Source organism: Camellia sinensis, chromosome 13 (genome assembly GCF_055761805.1).
Source record: "Camellia sinensis isolate YWXY chromosome 13, ASM5576180v1, whole genome shotgun sequence".
Classification (NCBI taxonomy): Eukaryota; Viridiplantae; Streptophyta; class Magnoliopsida; order Ericales; family Theaceae; genus Camellia; species Camellia sinensis.
The window spans coordinates 139231070-139246214 of record NC_138973.1 but is presented as its reverse complement, the minus strand read 5'-3'; positions in this window follow the sequence as shown (position 1 = coordinate 139246214).

Sequence of the window (15145 nt, the reverse complement as noted above, 5' to 3'; positions counted from 1 at the left end):
CTCTATAAATTACTCAGTAAATTCACAATAAATTATTAGTAAATTAATCAATAAATTCCTAGTAAATTCTAAGTAAATTACCAGTAAATTCCTAGTAAATTACTCATTAAATTCTCAGTAAATTACTCAATAAATTCCCGGTAAATTACTCAGAAAATTCCAAGAAAATTACTCAGAAAATTCTAAGTAAATCCCTAGTAAATTAAAGTAAATTACTCAATAAATTCTACGTAAATTACTTAGTAAATTATATGTAAATTCCCAGTAAATTCTCAGTAAATTCCAATTAAATTTCTTTTAAATTGTCAGTAAATTACTTAGTAAATTCCTTGTAAATTCTCCGTAAATTACTCAGTAAATTCCCCGTTAATTTTCAATAAATTACTCAGTAAATACCTTGTTAATTCTCTATAAATTACTCAGTAAATTCGCAGTAAATTCTCATTAAATTACTTAGTAAATTCCCAGTAAATTATCATTAAATTACTCAATAAATTTCTAGTAAATTCTTGGCAAATTACCCAGTAAATTCTCAGAGAATTACTAGTAAATTCTACGTATATTACTTAGTTAATTCCTAGTATATTACTCAGTAAATTCTCAGTATATTACTCAATAAATTCCTCAGTAAATTCTCAATAAATTCTAAACAAACTACCAAATAAATTTTCAGTAAATTCTCATTAAATTACTCAGTAAATTCTCAGTAAATTACTCAGTAAATTCCTAGTAAATTCTCAATAAATTACTCAGTAAATTGCCAATAAATTCTCAGTAAATTCCTTGTGAATTATCATTAAAGTCCTAGTAAACTCCCTGTCAATTCTCAGAAATTTACTTAGTAAATTCCCTGTAAATTCTCAGTAAATTTCGAGTTAATTTTTAGTAAATAACTCAGTAAATTCTTTGTTAATTCTCTGTAAATTACTTAGTAAATTCCCAATAAATTCTCATTAAATTACTAAGTAAATTTCCTGTAAATTATTCAGTAAATTCCCACTAAATTCTCAGTAAATTACTCAGTAAATTCCTAGTAAATTCTCAGTATTTTACTCAGTAAATTGCCTATTAAATTCTAAGTAAATTCTCATTAAATTCTTAGTAAATTACTCAGTAAATTCCTAATAAATTACTCAATAAATTTTTAGTAAATTCTCGGTAAATTACTCAGAAAATTCCCAGAAAATTCTCTATAAATTTATAGTAAATTCACAGTAAATTTTCAATAAATTATTCATTAAATTGCCAATAAATTCTTAGCAAATTAATGAGAAAAGTCCCAGTAAATTCTCGATAAATTACCAGTATATTCTCAGTAAATTAACCAATAAATTTCAAGTAAATTCACAGTAAATTACTCAATAAATTCTTGGGAAATTCTCAATAAAATCCTAATAAATTACTCAGTAAATTCTCAGTAAATTGCTCATTAAATTCTCTGCAAATTACTCAGTAAATTCCTTGTAAATTACCCAGTAAATTCCCTATAAATTGCTTAATAAATTACTCAGTAAATTCCTTGTAAATTTCGATTAACATCTCAGGAAATTGCCTAGTAAATTCTAAGTAAATTACTCTGTAAACTCATAATAAATTCCCTGTAAATTCTCCGTAAATTACTCAGTAAATTCTCATTAAATTACTCATCAAATTCCAAGTAAATTATCAAAAAATTACTCAATAAATTCACAGTAAATTCCCTCTAAATTTTCAGTAAATTACTCATTAAATTCCCAAAAAATTACTTAGTAAATTCCCTGTAAATTCTCACTAAATTATTCAGGAAATTGCCCAGGAAATTATCTGTAAATTCCAAATAAATTCTCAGTAAATTACTAAGTAAATTCACATTAAATTACTCAGTAAATAGCCAGTAACTTCTCAGAAAATTTCTCTGAAAATTCCTAGTAATTTCTCAGTAAATTACCATTAAATTCTCAGTACATTCCCAACAAATTCTCAGAAAATTAATCATTAAATTTTCAGTAAATTACTCAGTAAATTCTCTGTAAATTACAAGCAAATTCCCAACAAATTCAAAGTAAATTACTCAGTAAACTCCATATAAATTCTACGTAAATTACTCAGTAAATTCCCAGTAAATTCAATAAATTACTTAGTAAATTTCAAGTAAATTACTCAGTAAATTCACATTAAATTCCCATTAAATTATTCTGTAAATTCTATGCAATTTCTCATTAAATTACTCAGTAAATTCCCAGTAAATTACTTAGCAAATTCTCTGTAAATTCTCAGTAAAATACTCAGTAAATACTCAGTAAATTACTCAGTAAATTCTCAATAAATTCCCTGTAAATTCCTATTAAATTCTCAGTTAATTACTGAGAAAATTTCCTAAAAATTTTTCGTAAATTATTCAATAAATTACTTAATAAATTATAATTAATTTCCAATAAATTCTCAGTAAATTACACATTAATTTTCAAGTAAATTCTCAGTAAATTGCTCAATAAATTGCAAGTAACGTCTCAGTAAATTTCTCTGAAAATCTCCAGTAAATTATCAATAAATTACTCTGTAAATTCTCATTTAATTAGTCAGTAAATTTCCAGCAAATTCTCAGTAAATTACACAGTAAATTCCCATTAAATTCTCAACAAATTACTCAGTAAACTCTCAGTAAATTACTTATTAAATTCTCAGCAAATTCTTCGTAAATTACAAATAAAGTCAAAGTAAATTACTTAGTAAATTTCCAGTTAATTTTCAGTAAATTACTCCGTAAATTTCCTGTAAATTACTAAGTAAATTCCAAGTAAATTACTCAGTAAATTCCCCGTAAATTCTCAGTAAATTACTTAGTAAATTACTTAGTAAATTCTCAGTAAATTACTTAGTAAATTCCAAGTAAATTACTCAGTAAATTCCCCGTAAATTCTCAGTAAATTACTTAGTAAATTCTCAGTAAATTACTTACTTAATTCTCTGTAAATTCTCAGTAAATTCACAGTAAATTACTTAGTAAATTCTTAGTAAATTACTCAGTAAATTTCTAGTAAATTCTCAGTAAATCACTCAGTAAATTCCTATTAAATTCTCAAAAAATACATAGTAAATTCCCAGTAAATTCTCATAAATTACTCAGTAAATTCCCAGTGAATTACTAAGTAAATTTCCAGTAAATTCTCAAAAAAAATTTCAAAAATTACCCATTAAACTCTGAGTAAATTCCATGTAAATTCTCAATAAATTACACTATAAATTGCAACTAAATTCTCATAAAATTCCAAGTAAATTCTCTGTAAATTACTTAGTAAATTCCCAATAAATTAATTAATAAATTCCCAATAAATTCTCAGTAAATTTCGAGTAAATTAATCAGTAAATTCAAAAAAAATCTCAATAAATTACTCATTGAATTCCCAGTAAATTCCCAATAAATTACTCAGTAAATTCCCAGTAAATTCTCTGTAAATTACTTTTAAATTTCCAATAAATTCTCAGTAAATAATTCAGTAAATTCTGAGTAAATTAATAGTTAAATTTCCAGTAAATTTCCAATAAATTCTCTGTATATTACTCAGTATATTCCTAGTAAATTACTCAATAAATTCTCAGTAAATTACTTGGTAAAGTCCAAGTAAACTTTCAGTAAATTAATCAGTTAATTCACAGTTAATTTCCAGTAAATTCTCTGTAAATTCCTTGTAAATTTTTAGAAAATTACTCAATTAATTCCCAGTAAATTCCAAATAAATTATCAGTAAATTACTTAGTAAATTCCGTGTAAATTCTTACTAAATTACACAATAAATTCCAAGTTAATTTTCAGTAAATTACTCAGTAAATTCCTTGTTAATTCTCAGTAAATTACTCAGCAAATTCCCAATAAATTCTTATTAAATTACAATATAAATTTCTTGTAAATACTCAATAAATTACTCTGCAAATTACTCTGTAAATTTCCAGAGAATTATGAGTAAATTACACAGTAAATTCCTAGTAAAGTCTTAGTATATTACTTAGTTAATTCTCAGTAAATTACTCAGTAAATTCCAGGTAAATTCTCATTAAATCATTAAGTAAATTTTCAGTAAATTCTCAGTAAATTAGTCCGTAAATTCCTAATAAATTCACTGTAAATTACTTAGTAAATTTCCTGTAAATTCCCAGTAAATTACTTAGTAAATTCTCAGTAAATTACTTTGTAAATTCCCAATAAATCATACAGTAAATTACCTAGTAAATTATCAATAAATTCTAATTAAATTACTCAGTAAATTCTCAGTAAATTGCTCAATAAATTCCCAGTAAATTACCCAGTAAATTATAAGTAAATTACACAGTAAATTACTCAAATTCCTAGTAAATTTCCAGTAAATTACTCGGTAAATTACTTAGAAAATTCTTAATAAATTACTCAACAAATTCTCAGTAAATTCTCCATAAATTATTTAGTAAATTTCGAGTAAATTACTCAGTAAATTTTCTGTAAATTTTCTGTAAATTACTTAATAAATCGCTTGTAAATTCTCAATAAATTCCAAATAAATTCTCAGTAAACTCCCAGTAAATTGTCAGTAAATTCCCAGTAATTTCTTAGTAAAATTACACAGTAAATTCTAACTAAATTCTCAGTAAATTCCCAGCAAATTATTCAGTAAACTACTCAGTAAATTATCAGTAAATTCTGATTAAATTACTCAGTAAATTCCTAGTAAATTACTCAGCAAATTACCTAATAAATTACACAGTAAATTCCTAGTAAATTCTTAGTAAATTACTCAAATTCCCAGTAAATTCCATGTAAATTACCTAGTAAATTACTCAGTAAATTCCAACTAAATTCTCTGTAAATTCTTAGTAAATTACTCAGTAAACTCGCAGGAAATTCTTCGTAAATTACTCAGTAAATTCCCAATAAATTACTCAGAAAATTCTCAGTAATTTACTCAGGGAATTTCCAGTAAATTCTTGGCAAATTCTGTGTAAATTACTAAGTAAATCCCTTGTAAATTCCAAATAAATTCTCAGTAAATTCCTAGTAAATTCTCAACAAATTACTCAATAAATTCTAAGTAAATTATTCAATAAATTCCAGTAAATTAGTCAGTAAATTCTCAATCAATTCTTAGTAAATTACTCAGTAAATTCCAAATATATTATCTGTAAATTCTCAGTCAATTCCAAGAAAATTCTCAGTAAATTACGATGTAAATTCACAGTAAATTCTCAGTAAATTATCAGTAAATTGAAAGTAAATTACTCAGTATATTCCCAGTAAATTACTCAATAAATTACCAGTAAATTCTCATAAAATTACTCAGCATATTCCTAGTAAATTCCCAGCAAATTCTCCGTAAATTACACAGCAAATTCCCAATAAATTCTGAGTAAATTACTCAGTAAATTCCTTGTAAATTCTGAGTAAATTACTTAGTAAATTCTAACTAAATTACTTAGTGAATTCCCAGGAAATTTCCAATAAATTACGAAGTAAATTCCTAGTAAATTCTTATTAAATTACTCATTAAATTCTCAGTAAACTACTCAGTAAATTCCTAGCAAATTGTCAGTAAATTCCTAGTAAATTCTCAAGAAATTACTCAGTAAATTTCCAGTAAATTAGTTAGTAAATTCCCAGTAAATTCTACGAAATTTACTCAGTAAGTTCCCAATAAATTACTTAGTAAATTCTCAGTAAATTGCTCATAAAATTTCCAATTAATTTTGATTAAATTAGTCAGTAAATTACAGTAAATTCTCAGTAAATGACTCAGCAATTTCCCAGTAAATTACCCAGTAAATTCTCAGTAAAGTACTTCGTAAATTCTCAGTAAATTCCCAGCAAATGAGACAGTAAATTCCAGTAAATTCTCAGTAAATTTCCAGTAAAATACTCAGTAAATTCTCAACAAATAACTAAGTAAATTGCCATAAAATTTCTAATAAATTCTCAATAAATTACTAAGTAAATTCTCAATAAATTCTGAGTAAATTACTCAGTAAATTCCTTGTAAATTCTGAGTAAATTACTCAGTAAATTCTAACTAAATTACTTAGTGAATTCCCAGGAAATTTTCAAAAAATTACGAAGTAAATTCCTAGTAAATTCTTATTAAATTACTCATTAAATTCTCAGTAAATTACTCAGTAAATTCCCAGCAAATTGTCAGTAAATTCTCAAGAAATTAGTCAGTAAATTCCCAGTAAATTAGTCAGTAAATTCCCAGTAAATTCTCCGAAATTTACTCAGTAAGTTCCCAATAAATTAATTTGTAAATTCTCAGTAAATTACTCATAAAATTTCCAATTAATTTTGATTAAATTAGTCAGTAAATTACAGTAAATTTTCAGTAAATGACTCAGCAAAATCCCAGTAAATTACTTAGTAAATTCTCAGTAAAGTACTTAGTAAATTCTCTGTAAATTCTCTGTAAATTCTCAGTAAATTACTCAGTAAATTCCCAGCAAATGAGACAGTAAATTTCAGTAAATGACTCAGTAAATTCCCAGTAAAATACTCAGTAAATTCTCCGCAAATAACTAAGTAAATTGCCAGAAAATTTCTAATAAATTCTCAATAAATTACTAAGTAAATTCCCAATAAATTCTGAGTAAATTACTCAGTAAATTCCTTGTAAATTCTGAGTAAATTACTCAGTAAATTCTAACTAAATTACTTAGTGAATTCCTAGGAAATTTTCAATAAATTACAAAGTAAATTCCTAGTAAATTCTTATTAAATTACTCATTAAATTCTCAGTAAATTACTCAGTAAATTTCTAGCAAATTGTCTGTAAATTCTTAGTAAATTCTCAAGAAATTAGTCAGTAAGTTCCCAATAAATTAATTAGTAAATTCTCAGTAAATTATTCATAAAATTCCCAATTAATTTTCATTAAATTAGTCAGTAAATTCTCACTAAATGACTCAGCAAATTCCCAGTAAATTACTCAGTAAATTCTCAGTAAAGTACTTAGTAAATTCTCTGTAAATTCTCAGTAAATTCCCAACAAATGAGACAGTAAATTTCAGTAAATTCCCAGTAAATTACTCAGTAAATTCTCAGCAAATAATTAAGTAAAGTGCCAGAAAATTTCTAGTAAATTCTCAATAAATTACTAAGTAAGTTCTCAGTAAATTCTCAATAAATTCAAAAAAAATTACTCTGTAAATTCCGAGTAAATTCTCAGTAAAGTACTCAGTAAATTTCCAGTAAATTACTTAATAAATTCTCAGTAAATAACTCAGTAAATTTCCTATAAATTTTTAGTAAATTCCTTCATATATCCTCTGGAAATTACTCTGTAAATTCCCAGTAAATTCCATGAAAATTCTCAATAAATTACTATGTAAATTATTCAGTAAATTACAAGTAAATTGAAAGTAAATTACTCAGTAAATTCCCAGTAAATTACTCAGTAAATTCCCAGTAAATTCTTAATAAATAACTAAGCAAATTCTCAAAAATTCCCAGTAAATTCTCAACAAATTACTCAGTAAATTCCTAGCAAATTCTCAGTAAATTACTAAGTAAATTCCCTGCAAATTCTCAGTAAATTTCTAGTAAATTCTGAGTAAATTACTAAGTAAATTCCCTGTAAATTCTTAGTAAATTACTCTGTAAATTCTCAAGAAATTACTCAGTAAATTCTCAGTAAATTACTCAGTAAATTCTTGGTAAATTACTTAGTAAATTTCCAGTAAATTCCCGGTAAATTACTCATTAAATTCCCAGTTAATTCTCAGTAAATTACTCAATAAATTTCCTGTAAATTCTCAGAAAATTAGTCAATAAATTCCTAATAAATTCTCTATAAATTCTTCGTAAATTCCAAGAAAATTCTAAGTAAATTACTATGTAAATTCACAGAAAATTCTCAGTAAATTACCAGTAAATTCAGAGTAAATTGAAAGTAAATTATTCAGTAAATTCCAAGTAAATTACTTAGTAAATTGCCAGTAAATTCTCAGTAAATTACTCCGCAAATTTTCAGTAAATTATTCAGTAAATTCCGAGTAAATTCTCAGTAAATTAATCATAAAATTCCCAATAAATTCTCAGTAAATTCCCCGTAAATTACTCAGTAAATTCCCAGCAAATTCTCAGTAAATTAATCAGAAAATTCCCAGCAAATTCTAAGTAAATTACTCGGTAAATTCTCTTTAAATTCTGAGTAAATTACTTAGTGAATTCCCCGGAAATTGTCAATAAATTCCTGAGTAAATTCTCAGTAAATTACTCAACAAATTTCCAGTAAAAGTAAATTACGTAATAAATTCTCAATAAGTTCTCAGTAAATTACTCAACAAATTTCCAGTAAATTACTTAGTAAATTCTCAGTAAGTTCTCAGTAAATTACTCAACAAATTTCCAGTAAATTCCTTGTAAATTTAAAGTAAATTACTTAGTAAATTCTCAGTAAGTTCTCAGTAAATTGCCAGTAAATTACTCAGTAAATTCTAAGTAAATTACTAATTAAATTCTTAGTAAATTCCCAGTTAATTTTCAGTAGGTTACTCAGTAAATTCCAAGTAAATTACTCAGTAAATTCACAAAAGATTCTCATTAAATTCCCAGTAAATTCTCAGTAAATTTTGAGTAAATTCCCAATAAATTACTCATTCAATTCAGAGTAAATTCTCAGTAAATTCTCCGTAAATTCCTTGTAAATTCCCTAAAAATTCCAAGTAATTACTATGTAAATTCTTAGTAAATTACTCAATAAATTCCAAGTAATTACTATGTAAATTCTTAGTAAATTACTCAATAAATTCCAAGTAAATTACTTAGTAAATTCTCAGTAAATTACTAGTAAATTCAAAGTAAATTACTCAGTAAAGTCCTAAAAACTTCTTAGTAGATTACTCATTAAATTCTCAGAAAATTCCCAGTAAATTACTCTTTAAATTATCAGTAAATTTCAAGTAAAATCTCTGTAAATTACTCAATAAATTGCTCTGTAAATTCACAGTAAATTACGCTGTAAATTCCCAGTAAATTCTCAGTAAATTACTCAATAAATTCCCTGTAAATTCTCAACAAATTACTCAGTAAATTCTAAGTAAATTACCAGTAAATTCAAAGTAAATAACTGAGTAAATTCTCAGTAAATTACTAAGTTAATTCTCAGTAAATTACTTAGTAAATTGTTAGTAAATTACTCAGTAAATTCCCTTTAAATTCTCAGTAAATTCCCAGTAAATTCCGAGTAAATTCTTAGTAAATAACTCACTAAATTCCCAGTAAATTCTCAATAAATTACTCAGTAAATTCTCGTAAAATTCCAAGTAAATTACTATGTAAATTCCCCGTAAATTCTCAGTAAATTACTCATTAATTTCTCAGTAAATTTCGAGTAAATTCTTAATAAATTGCTCAATTAATTCTAAGAAAATTCTCAGAAAAATCCTCAATAAATTCCCTTTAAATTCTCAGCAAATTCCCTGTAAATTCTAAGTAAATTTCAAGTAAATTATCAGTAAATTAGTTAGTAAATTCTTAGTAAATTACTCAGTAAATTTCAAGCAAATTGTCAGTAAATTACTCAGTAAATTCCAGAAATTTCCCAGTGAAATACTCAAAAAATTGCCAGTAAATTACTCAGTAAATTCATAGTAAACTCTCAGTAAATTACTAAGTAAATTACTTTGTAAATTCCAGTAAATTTTCATTAAATTACTAAGTAAATTCTCAGCAAATTCCCCATAAATTCTAACTAAATTACTCGGTAAATTCCAAGTAGATTCACAATAAATTCCCAGTAAATTCTCTGTAAATTACTCAGAAAATTCCTTTTAAATTCTCAGTAAACTACTGAGCAAATTCCCAGTAAATTCCTAGTAAATTCACAGTAAATTCTCAATAAATTCTCTGTAAATTACTCAGTAAATTCCCAGAAAATTCCAAGTAAATTACTTTGTAAATTCCTAGTACAGTCTAAGTAAATTACTCGTTAAATTCCCAGTAAATTGTCAGTAAATTACTCAGTAAATTTTCAGTAAATTCTTAGTAAATTACTCATTTAATTCCAAGTAAATTCCTCAGAAAATTCTCAGTCAATTTCAAGTAAATTACTCAACAAATTACCAATAAATTTCCAGTAAATTAATCAGTAAATTACCCGTAAATTCTAAGTAAATAACTCAGTAAATTCCCTGTAAATTCTCAGTGTATTACTTAGTAAATTCCATGTAAATTCTCAGAAAATTACTTCGTAAATTCCAAGTAAATTCCCAGTAAATTACTAGTAAATTCTCAACAAATTACTCAGTAAATTGCCAGTAAGTTACTCAGTAAATTCCTAATAAATTACTCAGTAAATTTGATTAAAATCTCATTAAATTATAAGTAAATTTTAAGTAAATTCTCGGTAAATTACTCATTAAATTCACAGTAAATTATTGAGTAAATGCCAAGTAAATTCTCAGTAAATTCCTAGTAAATTACACAGTAAATTCCCAGTAAATTCTCAGTAAATTTATAGTAAATTCTCAATAAATTCCTAGTAAATTACACAGTAAATTCCTATTAAATTCTCTGTAAATTACTCAGTAAATTCGTAGTAAATTCTCAGTAAATTCCCAATAAATTAGTCAATAAATTTTCAGTAAATTATTCAGTAAATTCCCAGCAAATTCTCAATAAATTACTCAGTAAATTTTCTGTGAATTCTCACTAAATTACTCAGTAAATTCCCAGTTAATTCTCAGTAAAATTACTCAGTAAATTCACAGAAAATTCTCATTAAATTAGTCAGCGAATTCCCAGTAAATTCTACGTAAATTACTCAGTAAATTCTCTTTAAATTACTTAGTAAATTCGCAGTAAATTTTCAGTAAATTGCTTAGTAATTCTGAGTAAATTCTCAGAAAAAAACCCGGTAAATTACTCAGTAAATTCTCAGTAAATTACGTAGTAAATTCACTATAAATTCTAAGAAATTACTCAGCAAATTCTCAATAAATTCCTAGTTAATTCTTAGTAAATTACTCAGTAAACTCTCTATAAATTATTCTGTAAATTTTCAGTAAATTCTAAGTAAATTCCACAGTAAATTCTCAGTAATTTCCTAGTAATTTCAAGGTAAATTACTCGGTAAATTCCTAGTAAATTCTAAGTAACTTACTTAGTAAATTTAAGTAAATTCCCAGTAAATTACTCCATAAATTATCAATAAATTTCTAGTAAATTCTTAGTAAATTACTCAGTAAATTCCCAAAAAATTCCAAGTAAATCACTATGTAAATTCCGAGTAAATTCTCAGTAAATTACACAGTAAATTCCCAGTAAATTCTAAGTAAATTACTCAGTAAATTCTCATCAAATTACTAAGTAAATTCTCAGTAAATTACACAGCAAATTCCCAGTAAATTACTTTGTAAATTCCTAGTAAATTTCTCAATAAATTCCAAGAAGATTCTCTGTAAATTCCCGGTAAATTCTCAGTAAATTACTCAGTAAATTCACAGAAAATTTCCAGTAAATTACTTGGTAAATTCCGAGTACATTGTAAGTAAATTACTCAGTAAATTCTCATCAAATTACTTCGCAAAATACTCTGTAAATTACTCAGTAAATTACTAGAAAATTTTAGTAAATTGTCAGTAAATTATCAGTAAATTTCCAGTAAATCCTCTGCAAATTACTTAGTAAATTCTATGTAAATTCTCAGTAAATTACTCAATTAATTCTCAGTAAATTACTGAGTAAATTTCCAGTAAATTCAAAGTAAATTACTCAGTAAATTCTCATTAAATTACTCAGTAAATTCCGGTAAATTACTCAGTAAAATGCCAGTAAATTATCAGTAAATAAAAAATAAATTCCCAGCAAATTACTCGGTAAATTATCAGTAAATTCTAAGAAAATTAGTTAGTAAATTCTCGGTAAATTACTAAGTTCATTCTCTGTAAATTACTCAGTAAATTCCCTTTAAATTCTCAAGAAATTCTCAGTAAATTACTTAGTAAATTTCGAGTAAATTCTCAGTAAATTACTCAGTAAATTCTCAGAAAATTACACAGTAAATTCCCATCAAATTCCAAATAAATGACTATGTAAATTCCCAGTAAATTCTCAGTAAATTCTCAGTAAATTCCCAATAAAGTCTTAGTAAATTACTCATTAAATTCTAAGTAAATTACTCAGTAAATTTCCAATAAATTCTAAATAAATTACTCGTTTAATTCTAAGAAAATTCCTCAATAAATTCCCTCTAAATTCTCAGTAAATTATTCAATAAATTTCAAGTAAATTATCAGTAAATTCCTATTAAATTCCTAATAAATTACTCAGTAAATTCTCATTAAATCGTCAGTAAATTGCTCAGTAATTTCCAGTAAATTCTCAGTAAACTACTCAGAAAATTGCTAGTAAATTACTCAATAAATTGTTAGTAAATTACTGAGTAAATTCAATGTAAATTCTCAGTAAATTACTAAGTAACTTCTCAGTAAATTCCCCATAAATTCTCTGTAAATTCCCAGTAGATTCTCAATAAATTCATAATAATTCTCAGTAAATTCCCTATAAATTCTCAATAAATTACTCAGCAAATTCACAGTAAATTCTCAATAAAATCTCAGTAAATTACTCGATAAATTCTAGTAAATTACTCAGTAAATTTTCAAAAAATTTCAAGTAAATTATTATGTAAATTCCCAGTAGATTATTCTTTAAATTCTAAGTAAATTACATAGTAAATTACTCAGTAAATTCCCAGTAAAGTCACAGTAAATTATTTGTTAAATTGTCAGTAAATTACTCAGTAAATTCCCCGTAAATTCTCTGTAAATTCCCAGTAGATTCTCAGTAAATTCATAATAATTCTTAGTAAATTACTCAGCAAATTCACAGTAAATTCTCAATAAAATCTCAGTAAATTACTCGGTAAATTCTAGTAAATTATTCAACAAATTCCCAGAAAATTCCAAGTAAATTATTATGTAAATTTCCAGAAAATTCTTAGTAAATTATTCCGTAAATTCCCAGTAGATTATTCTTCAAATTCTAAGTAAATTACACAGTAAATTACTCAGTAAATTCCCAGTAAAGTCTCAGTAAATTATTCGTTAAATTGTCAGTAAATTACTCAGTAAATTTCCAGTAAATTCTCAGTAAATTACTCATTTAATTCCAAATAAATTCCTCAGAAAATTCCCTTTAAATTCTCAGTAAATTCCCAGTAAATTTCAAGTAAATTATCAGTAAATTACTCAGTGAATTCCCAATAAATTCCCAGTAAATTTTCAGTAAATTACTCAGTAAATTCTAAGTAAATTACTCAGTAAATTCCAAGTAAATTACACCGTAAATTCCCAGTAAACTAGCTGTAAATTCTCAACAAATTACTCAGTAAATTCCCAGCAAATTACTCATTAAATTCCCAGTAATTTCTCAGTAAATTACCAGTAAATTTCAATTAAATTCACAGTAAATTACTCATTAAATTCCTAGTAAATTACACAGTAAATTCCTAGTAAATTACTCAGTAAATTCGCAATAAATTCCTCAATAAATTCCCAGTAAATTAGACAGTAAATTCTCATTAAATTCTCAGTAAATTAGTCAGTAAATTCCCAGTAAATTCTCAGTAAATTAGTCAGTAAATTCCCAGTAAATTTACTGTAAATTACTAAGTAAATTCTCAGTAAATTCCGAGTAAATTATTTAGTAAATTCCCAAAAAATTCTCAGTAAATTAATTAGTAAATTCCTAGTAAATTGACAGTAAATTATACAGTAAATTCTTAATAAATTACTGAGCAAATTCTCAATAAATTCAAAATAAATTACTCTGAAAATTTCCTATAAAGTATTAGTAAATTACGCAGTAAATTCTCAGTAACTTACTGAGTAAATTCCTAATAAATTACTCAGTTAATTCCCAGGAAATTCTCGGTAAATTACTTAGTAATATCCCAGTAAATTCTAAGAAAATTACTTAGTAAATTACTCAATCAATTCACAGTAAATAACTCAGTAAATTATCTGTAAATTCCCAGTAAATTCTCAGTAAATTCCCAGAAAATTCCAAGTAAATCACTGTGTAAATTACAAGTAAATTCTCTGTAAATTACTTAGTAAATTTCTAGTAAATTCTCAGTAAATTTCCAGTAAATTATCAGTAAATTCTGAGTAAATTCTCAGAAAATTCGCAGTAAATTCCGAGTAAATACTTAGTAAATTTTCAGTAACTTCTCAATAAATTACACAGTAAATTCAAAGAAGATTCTCAGTAAATTCCCCGTAAATTCTCAGTAAATTACTTAATAAATTCCCTGCAAATTCTCTCTAAATTACTCAGTAAATTCCCAGTAAATTCTCAGTAAATTACTCAGCAAATTCCTAGTAAATTTTCAGTAAATTACCCAGTAAATTCACAGTAAATTCTTGGGAAATTACTCACTAAATTCTCAGAACATTCCATGTAAATTACTATGTAAATTCCCAGTAAATTCTAAGTAAATTACTCAATAAATTGCCAATAAATTCTCAGTAAATTTCTCAGTAAATTCCAATAAATTATCGGTTAATTTGCAGAAAATTACTCAGTAAATTTCGAGTAAATTCTCAGTAAATTTCTAGTAAATTCTCCATAAATTACTGAGTAAATTCTCAGTAAACTCTCAGTAAATTACTCAGTAAATTCCCAATAAATTCTCAAAAAATCACTTAGTAAATTCCCTGTAAATTCTCAGTAAATTATTCAGGAAATTACTCAATAAATTATTAGTGAATACCCAATAAATTCTCAGTAAATTCACCTTAAATTCTCAACAAATTCCCAGTAAATTACTCAGTAAATTTCCATTAAATTCTCAGTAAATTACTTAGTAAATTTCATGTAAATTCTCAGTAAATTCCTAGAAAATTCCCAATAAATTCAAATTAGATTACTCAATAAATTCCGTATAAATTCTCAGCAAATTACTCAGTAAATTCCAAGTAAATTCTCAGTAAATTCACCGTAAATTACTCTGTAAATTCTAAGTAAAATTACTCAGTATATTCTCAGTAAATTACTCTGTCAATTCCAAGTAAATTATTTAGGAAATTATCCGTAAATTCTCAGTAAATTTCAGGAAAATTCTCAGTAAATTACTCAATAAATTTCCAGTAACTTCTCACTAAATTTCTCAGTAAATTACTCAGCAAATTATCTGTAAATTTCCCGTAA